Source organism: Protopterus annectens, chromosome 1.part1 (assembly GCF_019279795.1).
Source record: "Protopterus annectens isolate FY-2018-M chromosome 1.part1, PAN1.0, whole genome shotgun sequence".
NCBI lineage: Eukaryota > Metazoa > Chordata > Ceratodontiformes > Protopteridae > Protopterus > Protopterus annectens.
The window spans coordinates 1,624,176,735-1,624,189,987 of NC_056726.1; positions in this window are offsets into that span (position 1 = coordinate 1,624,176,735).

Genomic DNA, 13,253 nt, shown 5'->3' on the forward strand with positions numbered 1-13,253 from the left:
CGAATGCCTGCTCTTCAGCCAACATCTCTACCACTACACTATTGCTTCCTGGTTTACTTTGCATATTTAGTTCTTATATGCTTTCCCACTGACTGCTAACTGTAGCTGCGCTATGGGCACGCCCGCGCAAACGAGCGCACTCACGGTTAAACATCTTTACAATTTAAAAAAACTATATAACATGTTTATTTATATGTTTTCTGTTCATAGTCTGTGGGGGCATGTGTTGTGTTGTGTTTATTCACATTTCCATGGACTATGTCGATGGTGTTTACTTTGGGCACTTTTCCTCTTCTGGGGGCATGTCCGCTTACAGGGCTCGGCCTACGGACACGCCCCCTACTGTCTTACATGGACCGTGTTAGCCTTAGGTGTGATTCAGCATGCTCTCATGAATATGCAAAGCATGCTGACATCACTCCGTTTAACTGCAGCCTCCGTGTATGAGTTATAACTCTTACACAGAGGCTTCATGAATCCTGCCCAATAATCTTTTCAGATTCCTCTTGTTTTTGTAGCAGAAACGTGGTCTTTCTCCCACTATGTCTTTCAATGGGAATCTTGCTTTAAAATGGGCCAAAACTGTTGGATTATTTGCTGAATTTGATAGTTATCCGTGCTATAAGTTAGGGCAAATCTGGTAAGTGTATCTTTATCCTTCTTCCTATCTTTCTTTTCCTGCATTGGTAGTCTTAAGTCTTTCCCCTTATAGCCTCTTTCTTTCAAATTTTCCTGCAAGAAACTCACCTCTCTATTACGTGTGTCCTCTCGGTTATAACGTTTGTAAATCCTATTAGTTTCATTTCTCATGATATTTCTGGAAATATGTCTAGGATGCATACTGCTTTTCATCAGATAGTGGTTACGCCGGGTAATTCGATTTCTAGTTCTCCTATTTCATTGAGCATAACATTTACATCCAAAAAACTTACAAAGTGTTTAGAATAATTAGAGCTAAAAGTCAAGAACGAGGTGGTTGTATTCAAATAATTATGAAAGAGTTGAAATTGCTCTGTACTTCCTTTCCATAAGATAAACAAGTCATCTACAAAATGCCCATAGTGCAGAATGTTATCAAACCATGGGTTGACAGTGTTTAAAACAAATTCCAACTCCCATTGAACTAAAACTAAGTTTGAATAACTATTGGCACAGGGGGAGCCCATAGCAACCCCCATTTCTGTAAATAGTTTTGTTCACCAAATAAGAAAAAATTATTCTCCAGAATCAGCTCAAGTAGGTCACAAATAGTTTGAGTCTCTAATGCACTCTTTCTTGCAGATATTAGTCTTCTTATTGAATTCATACCTGCTTCATTCGGTATGGTAGTAAAAAGACTATTGATATCTAATGTGGTAAGAAGAAGGCTAGATTTATCCATTATTGCTTTCATCACTGGATGCAATTTATGAAGGAAGTCATCTGTGTCTCTAACACTGTACCATGATTCTTTAAAATTTCTTTTAATTCTCTTTCTACAAATAAAGACATATTTTCTGTGATCCAACCTTGGCCAGAAACAATAGGACGTAATGGTGGATCTTGAAGCTTTTTATGCATCTTCGGTAAGCCATTAATACTGGGTACTGTAGGATTAGTTATATCTTGGAAGTTAAATAAATCCAAGTCAATTTGCTTTTGCAAAACCATATCATGTAGATATGATCTAACTTTATGTATAGCTCGATTGACATCCAAGGGTGTAACAACAGTGTAGGTTTTCGAATCCTTTAACATCTCTTCCATTTTACTGGAATACCATGAGGAATCCATAACTACTATAGCTCCACCTTTGTCTGCTGGTTTTATTATAACTTCTCTATTCTGTTGTAAATGTTGAATAGCTTCCCTCTCTTCTGAAGTTATGTTACTGAAATGTTTGGTACGAGGATCCAACCTCAATTTCTCTACTTCATTGGTACATAATCTTGTAAATAACTCAACTGCCAGGTGGCTAACAGGTACAAATGTGCTAGGTTTTCTTGGTTTCTTATTACACTCCTGTTTGTTACCAAATATACTCTTCAATGTAACATTTCGACCAAAATATTTTAGATCAATGACAAATTCACTTAAGTCAGATCTAAAAGAGGGAATAAAAGTCAAACCTTTTTGCAATATCGACTGTTCAGCTGCTGTTAAAACACAACTGGATATATTCACCACCAAGGACTTGCTCACATCAGGGTTTTTTTCCTCTTCCGGTCTTGGCTTCGTGATCTGTTGCTGGTATAATAATTCTGCTTCAAAAAAATTGGCAAAGTAGTAGTGACTGGTAAGTGGGCACCCTTTGATTTAGGTATAGCCCCTGAAGTGGATGCTTCAGTAGTGTTAGTTAAGATGTTATCAGTGCCTGGAAGTTCCTGCTCTGCTGAGAGCTTCTGAACTTCACTTTCAATACATGAATTATCCACAAAGCAAATATTACGTGTCTCCAGATTTACTTTTCCATTACTTGAATTACTTTAGTAAAATTAGTAAATCTGGAGACACGTTTTGGCACATTTTATCGCAAGATTCCCAGTTGAAAGACATAGTGGGAGAAAGACCACGTTTCTGCTACAAAAACAAGAGGAATCTGAAAAGATTATTATGTACTAATACACAAAAGGCGAAGCAGATCCAAGGACAGAAGGGGACTTTTATGTGTGGCAATTGTAATATTTGTACTTTGATAGATAGCAACAACAAGTTTGAGCATCCAAGAACTAAGAGACTTTATATATTTGATGTTAAAGCAACTTGTACCATGATCAATGTTGTTTATCTGGCTACATGTAGATCATGCCAGTCGTTTTATGCAGGCAAAACAAATCAAATGCTTAAGAAACGTATACAGAGACATCAAAGGGACATTGTGAACCAAGATGTTCACAATGCCCTAGCCAATCACGTTAGTCAGCATAAAGATCACATGTTTTTATATAAAGTTATAGAGACCATACATATTGGCCCAAAAAAGGGGGATATTGAGAACATAACTGAACTTAGAAAAACCAAATGGATAATAAACCTTAGGGCTGATCAACATCGGGGGTTGAATAGTGTTATACCATTAAAACCTGTCTTGAAGAGATGTAGATCGACCATGAGCTAATGAGATCATAAGTGATGAATGATAAATATCTGAAGAGACATGGTGCAGTCTTAGTAAAATCTACTATTGATCTTTAATGGATGGGATGAAGTCAGAAATTTATACATTCTGGATGGATGGAATGAAGTCTGAAACTTTCATATGTCGGTATAGTGAAACAACATACCCATTACTTTGTTTTATAAGAGCATTTACATCCTAATGGAAGTTTGATTAAGTTTGATTATGTTAGTGTCAAGATTAGAAGATTTGATGCTGTCGACATATGCTGTTCGTTATTTAATATGCCCATGTCTTTCCTGCTCTGGTTTCATCTAAACACTGAACAGCATGATAAACATCTGAACAGAGATAGTGGAATCTTAGTAAAATTTCCCCATAAATTTTGAATTGATGGGATGAAGTCAGACACTTATATACACTGACTCTGGATGGATGAAATGAAGTCTGAAACTTGCATATGTTTCTAGAGTGAAATAACATGCTTATACTCTCTGTTTTGGGAAATGAAATTCTAGTAATGACATTGCCTATCTTTTTTTGGTCATTCTCATCACTGAACATCAGAGATGTGTGAAAAACATCTTTTGGGTTAATTAGATAAAAGAAAAGAAGTTTCCTAATAGGAATTTATGAAAGTCAGCAGATTTGCTTTCTGCCGCTCCTTGGAAACCATTATTGGCTACTTAGATCATCTGTTTATTGTTTGTGCCATTCTTCCTCTATTAAATAATAGAAATATGTAAAAAATTACTTCTGGGATTATTTGACAAGTTTTTTAATAAGAGTACATGAAGGCTAGCAGACCTGTGTTTTGTTGTCTTTTGGAAACTGCTTTTAGCTGCTTAGTTCACCTATTTTGCATATTCTGACTCCAATACACTGCTATGAAGCATGCTTCTAAGTATGAATGACAGCTAGCTGCTTAACCTGTTACTTCTTTTGGAAGTGCTATTGGTTACTAACCTCACCTACTTTGCATATTTCATTAGTACTGTGTGAGGCATCCACTTAAAAAATGGAACTGTTAATTCGGTTTATGCAAATTAGATGGAGAAATGAAAACATAGATTTGCTGGAACTTTGGTGTTGATATTTTCATTGGGTGAATACTTCTGACTGGCTTATATATACAGATGAATGGCCCATTTGATTATATGATCTGACTAAGAACTATTCGAAAGTGCTTATTGTTGGACAAGGGACTTTTTTTTTTTTATTATTTTTGTTCTTATTTTATTCCTGTCATTAAATTCTGGATTTTACCAGAACATTTATTACTGGATTGCACAGACAGTTTATTTGCTTTTTAGCACATTGTTAGCCTGGGTGAACTAGCTGTCTTTTGGTGTATAGGCTTCTTGTAGTCTTTTTTTCTGGTAGAAGACTTGAACAGCAACCAAACCACTCCAAAAGGTCCTACACAGACACTTACTGATCAGTCAGAGACAGTCATGAATCAATGCCCTCTGCTTCTTCTCTCACCAAAAGCAAAGTAGAAGCACAAATCCCATGTTGGCACCTATAAAGCAACTATTAGGCTTTCTGGAGATCAGCAGTCTCCAGGACATAATGTCCCTATGATCTTTTTTTTACCAGGAGCAAAACAGAAGCACTAATCCCAAGATGACTACTGAGAGGCAGAATGTGGGTGTTCCAATAACTGGTGATCTTGAAGTAGATGTTGCAGATTTTTAAATGCAAGATGAAAAAAATAGGTTAATATTGTAAGAGTTGCAACTTGAAGGAAAGTTATATTAAGCAGCACTATATGAGAGTGAGAATAAGAATGTTTGTAAAGTGGAGTGAGTCATATAAGAGACAGAGAGAGAAAGAGAGAGAGTATAACTGGAAGGAAAAAGAGTATGTGATGAATCATAGGTCAGGTGATATGGCTATATGACAGGCATCGGCCATTTCATCAGTGTGAAGAGTTGGGCCTTTAGCTGAGTTCTAGATTTATGGTAAAATGAGATGTCTTATTTGTGGGGAATATTTTCCAAGAGTTTTTGGTCCTAGCATAGAGAAGCAGTGGAGTTTAGTTTGGGTATGGGGAGTGTAATGGGGGTGTGGACTGGCTATGGCTTCTGAGGTTGCAGAAGGAAGGTTGGCTAATTTGTTTTGCTGCTAAGGGAGAGACGTTTTGTTTCTTTATGAGTTGGAATAGTTAGGATCCCAAGAAAAGGTCAACACTTTGTTGAATAGGGTACCAGTTTGTCTTTTTTAACATTTTACAGTGGGGTTAATTTTTAGGGAAAAATACATTTTATCTGTGATTGTTAAAATGTGTGAGGAGTTTGTTTTTGAAGCTAAGGCTGCAAGAGGTGACCATATTCCTGTTGGAAGAGTCGAGTGCCTTTGTCAATTTGCCCAAAATAGAAAGAAATCAACCTTTTTTTCTGGTATTTTCCAGGAGAAGGGAGATGTCGGGGAGGAGGGAGGTAAAGCCAAATGCTGAGATGTTATAAAGAGGGAATGATTTTTGTGAGGTTGTTGTTGTGGTTATAGATGTGCAAAGAGTTTGATTTTTTTTAAGTTTAATTTTTTTAGTGACAAAATCTTAACGAATCAAACTACTCTGACTCAAAGCATATTTCATGTAGAAGTCCAGCATCTAGTTTTAAAATCACAGATTGCACATATAAGTTCTGATATCAAAAGCATTGATGTGTACATCTACCTACTGCTAGGACTGCCTGATTTTAAGTTCAATTAGCTTACCAACTGTAAATGGTTAGAATATCGATCCAATTAAAAAATTCAAGTCAAGAATGTTTTGCAGGGGGAGCAGGAACCCTTATACACTTACTGAGGGAGACACCCCCACACACACACATATATTTAAGGTCTATGGTCACACACACAAAGAAGGGAGAAATCTCCCAAAAGAAAGGAACAACTGCCGTTGGATTCATAGACATTGCTCTGGCAGTGATCTCCTAAGGAAAATACTAATGTGGGAATTCCCTTTCACTACATTGCACTTGGTGAATTGACTATGTTCAACAACAAACAAAATAGCCAGCACCAAAGAGCAGGAGAGTACCATACTATTTATTATTTAAATGTGGCAGTACCATAAGAATAGTGAGCAAAGCACAAAATTCAGCAGGTCATACCAGTTTTGGCAGCTCAACTGCCTTCTTCAATGATAACAGGAAAATAAAGAGACATGAATTATATACACAACATCACACACAGAAACTTCCCACTATTGGTCAATCATACTTGTCATTAATACCAGGCTGAAAAAGCCCTCCCAATCTAATGATCCAACTTTTTTCTTTCTGATTAAGTAAAGTATGCCAGCCCATTTTATGACTTCTGTCTCCCATTATTTTATCAATAACCATAAATTTAAAATTGGCAGTATTGTGTTTAAGGGGATGTCTATAAAGAGCATTGGACTCCCTCTTATTCCAAATTTCACTCATATATTCCACGACCTGTATACGCAAAGATCTGGAGGTCTGTCCAAAATAAAAGGCTGAACAAGAACAAGTGGCAAGATATATTAACCAGTCATTACTACAAATTGCAAAAAATTAATATCATAAACCTTGGCTGTGTTCTTACTAGAAAAATGCTTAGACATCATAATGTTTGCAGTATGTACAATGTCCACATGGGAATGTGCCTACAAGTAAATCTTCAGTCATAGTCAATTATTGCTTATCTGAAGCTAAGCCCTTCCAGTATTTGTAATGACTAAAATGTGAACCTAGGGTTTGGCCGTTCCGGTAAGAAAAAAGACATCTGGAATTAAATATCTCAGAAAGAGAATTGTTAGCCATAAGGATGTTCCAGTGTTGATTAACAATCTCCCTAAGGACCTTGGTATTGCGACCAAAAGTGGTCACAAACTGAACAGAATGCCTGTCCTTACATGTGTGGGTGCAATATTTTAACAAGGAGGATCTATTCTGTGATGGCGCCCAACTACTGGCAGTAATAACATTCCTATAGTGATAACCCTGGTACAAAATCTGTTGATCAGGTCATTTTTCTAGTATTCATAGGTAGTATTGGAGGAACAAATACGTCTAATGCGCAAAAACTGTGACTTGGGAATGCTCCAAATAATGTGTCATGGATGGAGACTGTTGGCATGTAAAAGGCTATTATAGTGAGGATGTTTATGAAAAACGTGATGATCAAGGTTATTGTATGAATTCCTAGAGATAGTAACATCAAAAAAATTAATTAATTTCAAAATGCACTGTAAATTTGAACCAAACTGAACTGAAGTGGGCTACCAGCCACAACTCTGAGCTGAGATACCAGATGACTAGAGGGTTCTGAGCTGCCCACAAACCATAACTTGCCTGTTATTTGCTTGATTTTACTATTTACTGCACTTTTTATTGTGTTCTTCTTATTTATTGTTGTGTTTTATTACCGTTAACTAAACTATACTGTTTGTACTGCATTTGTTTCCCTTATTTTCAGCATGTACTGTACAAAGTACCTGCAGCAATTTTAGTGACCTCAGAGGTTTCTAACTAAAAAGATCAAGGGATTCCAGCATGTGCCATACACAGACTGACTAAAGTCCCATATTGGCTTCTTAAGGGAGACTTTTGCCTGGCTTATAGAGCAATCTCCGACCCAAGCCTAATGAATTTGCTGCACATCTGTAAATCAAACAGGACTAGAGCTACCCATTCCAGGGGCCTAAACATGGCTTACAACTTGAATAGGATGTGCTGGGGGGATAGATTTGTCTACCAGTGACTGCTGCATATTTTGAATAGGCTGCCAATTCATGTGAAGCAAAGCGCATCTATGACACTGTTCAAAAGGAACCTGGACAAGTGGATAGGCACCTAAATTCTTACCAGGGATAACACTCACAACCCTCCTGGACATTGGTAGTCATTAATAAATACAATCCTGAGTATTGACTAGAGTATCTATGGTACTACATTGGGATGAAATGGCTAGGCTTGAAAGGACCTCCGGGTCAATAGCCTAGTAACTACCTATGACCCTGTAATCCAATATCTTTATTTTCCTTTATTTTATTTTCTATAGATTATAGTCTGGGAAAATAGTGCTTTGTTTTGCTATAGTTTTTGTAGGATATTTTAGACAGCACCAATATTTTTATAAAGCAGTCTTTACATTCATACTCCAAAGGCTGAAAAGACTTAAGAATCTAATTAAAAACAAACAAAAAGGAGTTAACATAATGCAACGGCAGCACTTTTAGCATGAAAAGAAAGAATGTAGAAATGCTAAGCTGACAAAGACATTAAACAGGGAAAAGAAAAACTATTACCTGCAGGTTCAGCAGCTCAGGGACTTTGTTAACAGAATGAATATACCTTAGAAATATGAGTACATCCAAATTAACATGCCTTGTAGGATGTTAGGAAAGCTATCGCTTCATGTTCAGGGTTATGTTACTGAAGGCTACCTCCTGTTGGTACTAACTACTAAGAGTGAGATAAAAATGTAATTGCTTATCCACCAAAGCATAGCTTAAGGTTGCATTCCCTTCTTACACATTAATGGAAATGTTTCTCAGTGAAAATTATATTTCACCCATATTCAATCAAGTGTTGCATGCATTTAAATTGTTCCATTTTCTTGCAGATAAAAATGTGTACATGTTCAGAGAAAAACTGATTACCTAAGTACTAGAGGGATGAGCAGCAGTGAGGTACAAAGTGCCAGAGTTCAAAAAATGGGGGACCTAAAGACCCTGAAATGATATAGCAGTGAAAACTGTGCATATACTGCGTATAATTCAGTTTTCATGGAGTTGCACAGGAAACCCTGATAGAATGACAAAGATCTGAATTAATGCATAGAAACACAAGCCTGCTTAAGGGATTGTTTATTTATTGTTTGGAGCAACTCTTGTTTTAGAAAGGAGACGTTGTCAAAGCAACACAAGCACATGTATATGAATAACATTTTTTACAGTTTCAAAGACTGATTTAAATGCTATTAAATGGCTTAAATGCTAAAACGTTGGTATGACAACATTGATACATTATTTTTTTACAGCTTCAGGTTGAATTGGCATCAAGTTCTTCTTTGATACAATATATAATTGCTGTTAGTATTACCTTTTTATGTTTAACTTAAATATTTATTAGATCAAGTTCCATTGTAAATATGTTAGCACACATTTGTATTTACTTGCAAAGCTTTTAGGGTTATATCAGGATACATATGACAACAAATTTCAAATTCAGATCTTCCTCTTTTTTATATTGTCTATTTCCATTCTAACCAGGACTACCTCTACTGTTCTGGATTATTAATATGATGTTTTAATACTCTCTGTTGTTAAAGTTGACATTGCACCAGTTTAGAGAGGATACAAGTATATAAGATAAAGTACTGATGAATAATTTAATAATATAAAGACACAGAAGATTGGCTAAGAACTTTTATTCGCCTGTTACTTGTAGATCAGAGTTTGATTCCCTCATCCACCACTTGGCTATTGTATGTCACTTAACTGGACAGTGCATTAGGGGAATTAGGCTAAGCCTCATTGCTATCCTATAGTGCATGCCTAGTAAATCCCTATGAATGTGTAACAAGAACTATGACATAATATTATTAAAACTGAACACTATGATACAATATTACTACAACAGAACACAGAAAATATAAAATAAATATGATTTGTTGACATAAGTATAGGAATGCTCAAAAAAATCAACAGTATTTTATTACAGTATTGCTATTTAAAAATGAACCATGCATCTATACAAAAATATATAAAAGAAACTGGAAGCAAATAAATGTTCTGGTAAACTGCAGTTTTCTTTCAGATTATCATCATGTTCCTTTCCATTTTTACTATTATAATTAATGTATTTATCCTTAGCTGACAGGGTTAATGCTACTAACCTCTTTTCAGGGCAGACCCAATATAATATTTATATTACTAGGAGAAAATTGGTCAGGGATCAGGGAACGTCCCCTATTCTTTTGGAAAGTTGATGAGTGATCTTTTACATCCACCTTCACTATCAACAACTCACTCCTATGGGACCTTGGTTTAATGTCTCATTCAAAGAACAATACATTCAGGAGTACAGCCCCCACCCCCCCCCCACACACACACACACACATTTGCTGCACTGGAGTATCAGCAATCCAACTACCTGGTGTGGGAATAGAACCAAAAGCATTCTGCACCTAAAGCTAGTAGAATCCATTGACATGGTAGAGATGTAATAAATGAAATAACTGTAGCCCATAGCTACTGAAATCAACTGCTAAATATGGACAGCGATATGCAAGAAACTCAGAATAAGGCAGCATTGTTAGGGAGGATTATAGGCAAGGTCCATTGCAATACATTTGCAGTGCGCTAAAATACATTGCATGGCACTGGGTTATATTTCATTGTAGGTATCAAGTCTGTTCATTCTCCTATTCCAGGGAATAAACAGCAACCACTGGCAGAGGCACCAGCTGACTTGAGGGGCCATCATCCAGACATCCATAAATGTTGCTTTGATCATTATACTATAATTTCTTCTTCCATCTTGTAAAAAAGAGTATCTTTGTTCCAGCTGTGTGAAAGCTTGACTTCAAACACCCTTCCAAGATTAGGGCCAGTTGTATATATGTGTATGACCCTGACTGTACCCACGTCTTAGAACATAGCAGTTCTTGGCATTTTCAGTTGCAGCAGTATAAGACAGGTTTGTGAATCTATATACTGCTGCATCATTCCCCTCCATGTGTAAGGGGGTACTGAATCAGTCAATTGGTCCCTATCCCTCTCCCCTTAAATTGGAGATAAGTGACTGGGTGACTAATCACTCTCAGAACAGCTGGATTGTACTCAGGGCTTTACCCACCCACTCCATGGTGCTGGCACCAAGGTACAGCAATGCATAACGACAGTGTGTGCATTTAATAAACCCAAAGGAATATTGCAATGCAGGTGTGTGTATGGGGGGGGGGGGGTAGAATACTGAATCCAAGGGAATACAGAAGAAAAATTTGTCTCTAAGGAAAAGTGTTACATAACATAAGACTAGAGGAGTACTGTATGAGTTGCAGAAAGTAGGGTTATGGTTGACAATGTCAGAGCAAGCTTTGCATGAGATTAAGGTCCAAAGAATATGTGGACAACACAAGGCATGACAAATTCAATGACTTTTACATGCATGACTGATAGCTGTAGAGATTAAACTAAGAAGGCATACAAGGACAGAAACAACCATTACAGCAGCTTTGTCCAGAAAAGGCAGCTGCTCAGAAATGGTCACTATTAGATAATATCATCAGCCATGTATACATTCACTAAGGGCACTAGAATGTATACAGTGTGTCACTTAAATATCAATGTTTACTATTAGAATATCATTGACTGCGGTGTTCGTGCTGCAGTAGCATTGTCGACTCACAGTTAGACGTTGCCCGTTCGATCCTCAGTTAGAGCATCTTCTGTGTGGCGACATGCGTGAACGGGCGTTCCTTCGTTGAAGGTTGTGCATTAGGCCTGGCAAGCCAGTACGTAAAACTCTACTTCCAGTCATTAGCGGACTGGAGTTCTGCTGTGGCGACCCCTAACCGGGAAAAAAGCCGAAAGACACAAACTATTAGAATATCATTGAAGACCTATCCACAACAGATACATCAGCAAGTTCACATATATAAGAGCCATATGCAAGCAGCACTTAAGGTAGGACAATGCTGCTCAGGTACAATACCACTATATGAGTGAATGTCAGTATTTTCACTCACTAAATCTCAAGTAGGATGATGAAATCTGAACCTTACTGTGATAATTGTGTTGGTTCTTCCACTCATATTTTTCATAGATACCCTCTTTAACAATTTCAGTGTCCTGTGGTACTCATACTGACAGTGAAATCAAAGCAGAGGGTCTTCTTATTTATTTTATATTATATTATATTATATTATATTATATTATATTATATTATATTATATTATATTATATTATATTATATGAATGAATGTTCTTGATATCGAAAGGTCTAAAGAGTGAAAATGCTGGACCTCGAACTTGTTATTGTGGGAGGCTGCACCCCCCACACCCCCCGCTAAATATATATAACAACTCCAAAATTGCACTACAGTGAGGAAAGGGCAAATATTCTGACCTTCACTGTACTGTGATCCCACAAGAAGCACTTCAAGGTCCGGCATTTTCACTCTTTAGAGCATTCGAAATTATGAACATTTGTTCATATAATATAGACTGATTATATTATATTAGACTGCGGTGGTGGTGCTGTGGTAACATTGTCAATCTGTACATGTACATTATGGCAAATAAGCAGAGTGTTGTTGTTGTTGTGTCTTTCGGCTTTTTCTCAGGTTAGGGGTCACCACAGTGGAACTCCGGTCCGCTAATAATTGGCAGTAGATTTTTACATGCTGAGTTGCCAGCTCTGACGTACAACCTACAACGAAGGTACGCCCATTCACGCATCTACTTACACAAGTTTATAAAGTGAGTCAGCCATCAGTAATTCTGTGAGAGAAGCAGATACATGGAAAGGAAATGGGGATAGTGTGTTAGGTGATATGTCCTGTTTGAAGCAGGGATGTTTGGCTTTGATTAAGAGGTGTTTTTTGAGTTGCATGTTGTTTTCCTTTAGGTCAAAAGAGAGAGCTTGCAAATAGCTGGATCCTGAGAGGACAATGCATGTACATAGCTCTGCTGTTGTGTTCTAGGTGTAAAGCAAGTTGGTGTAACTTGTAAAGTGTCTCGGGTCATATAAGGATTTTTTAATGATGTTTAGATGCATGGAGAGTAAAATATCTGGACATGGAGTACTTTGTAGAGTTGGGATCCTAAAGTAGGTTAGATATTTTTTTATGGGTAGCCATTTGGCTTTTCTTAGGACAATACACTGATGTTTATGGAGGGGTAATTTTGTAATGAATCAGTAGATACTATTGTAGATTATCTGGATATTATCTGGAATGTGGTGGTGTTTTTTTGGTGGTGGATATAAAAATGGGTAGTCCATATTCCAGCTGAAAGAGGAAAAATCCTGAATACACACACACACACACACACACACACACACACACACACACACACACACACACACACACACACGTGCACGCACTCACACATGCACACCCACAAACCACACACAACACACACTGTCACACACATGAAATATACACATTATTGAAG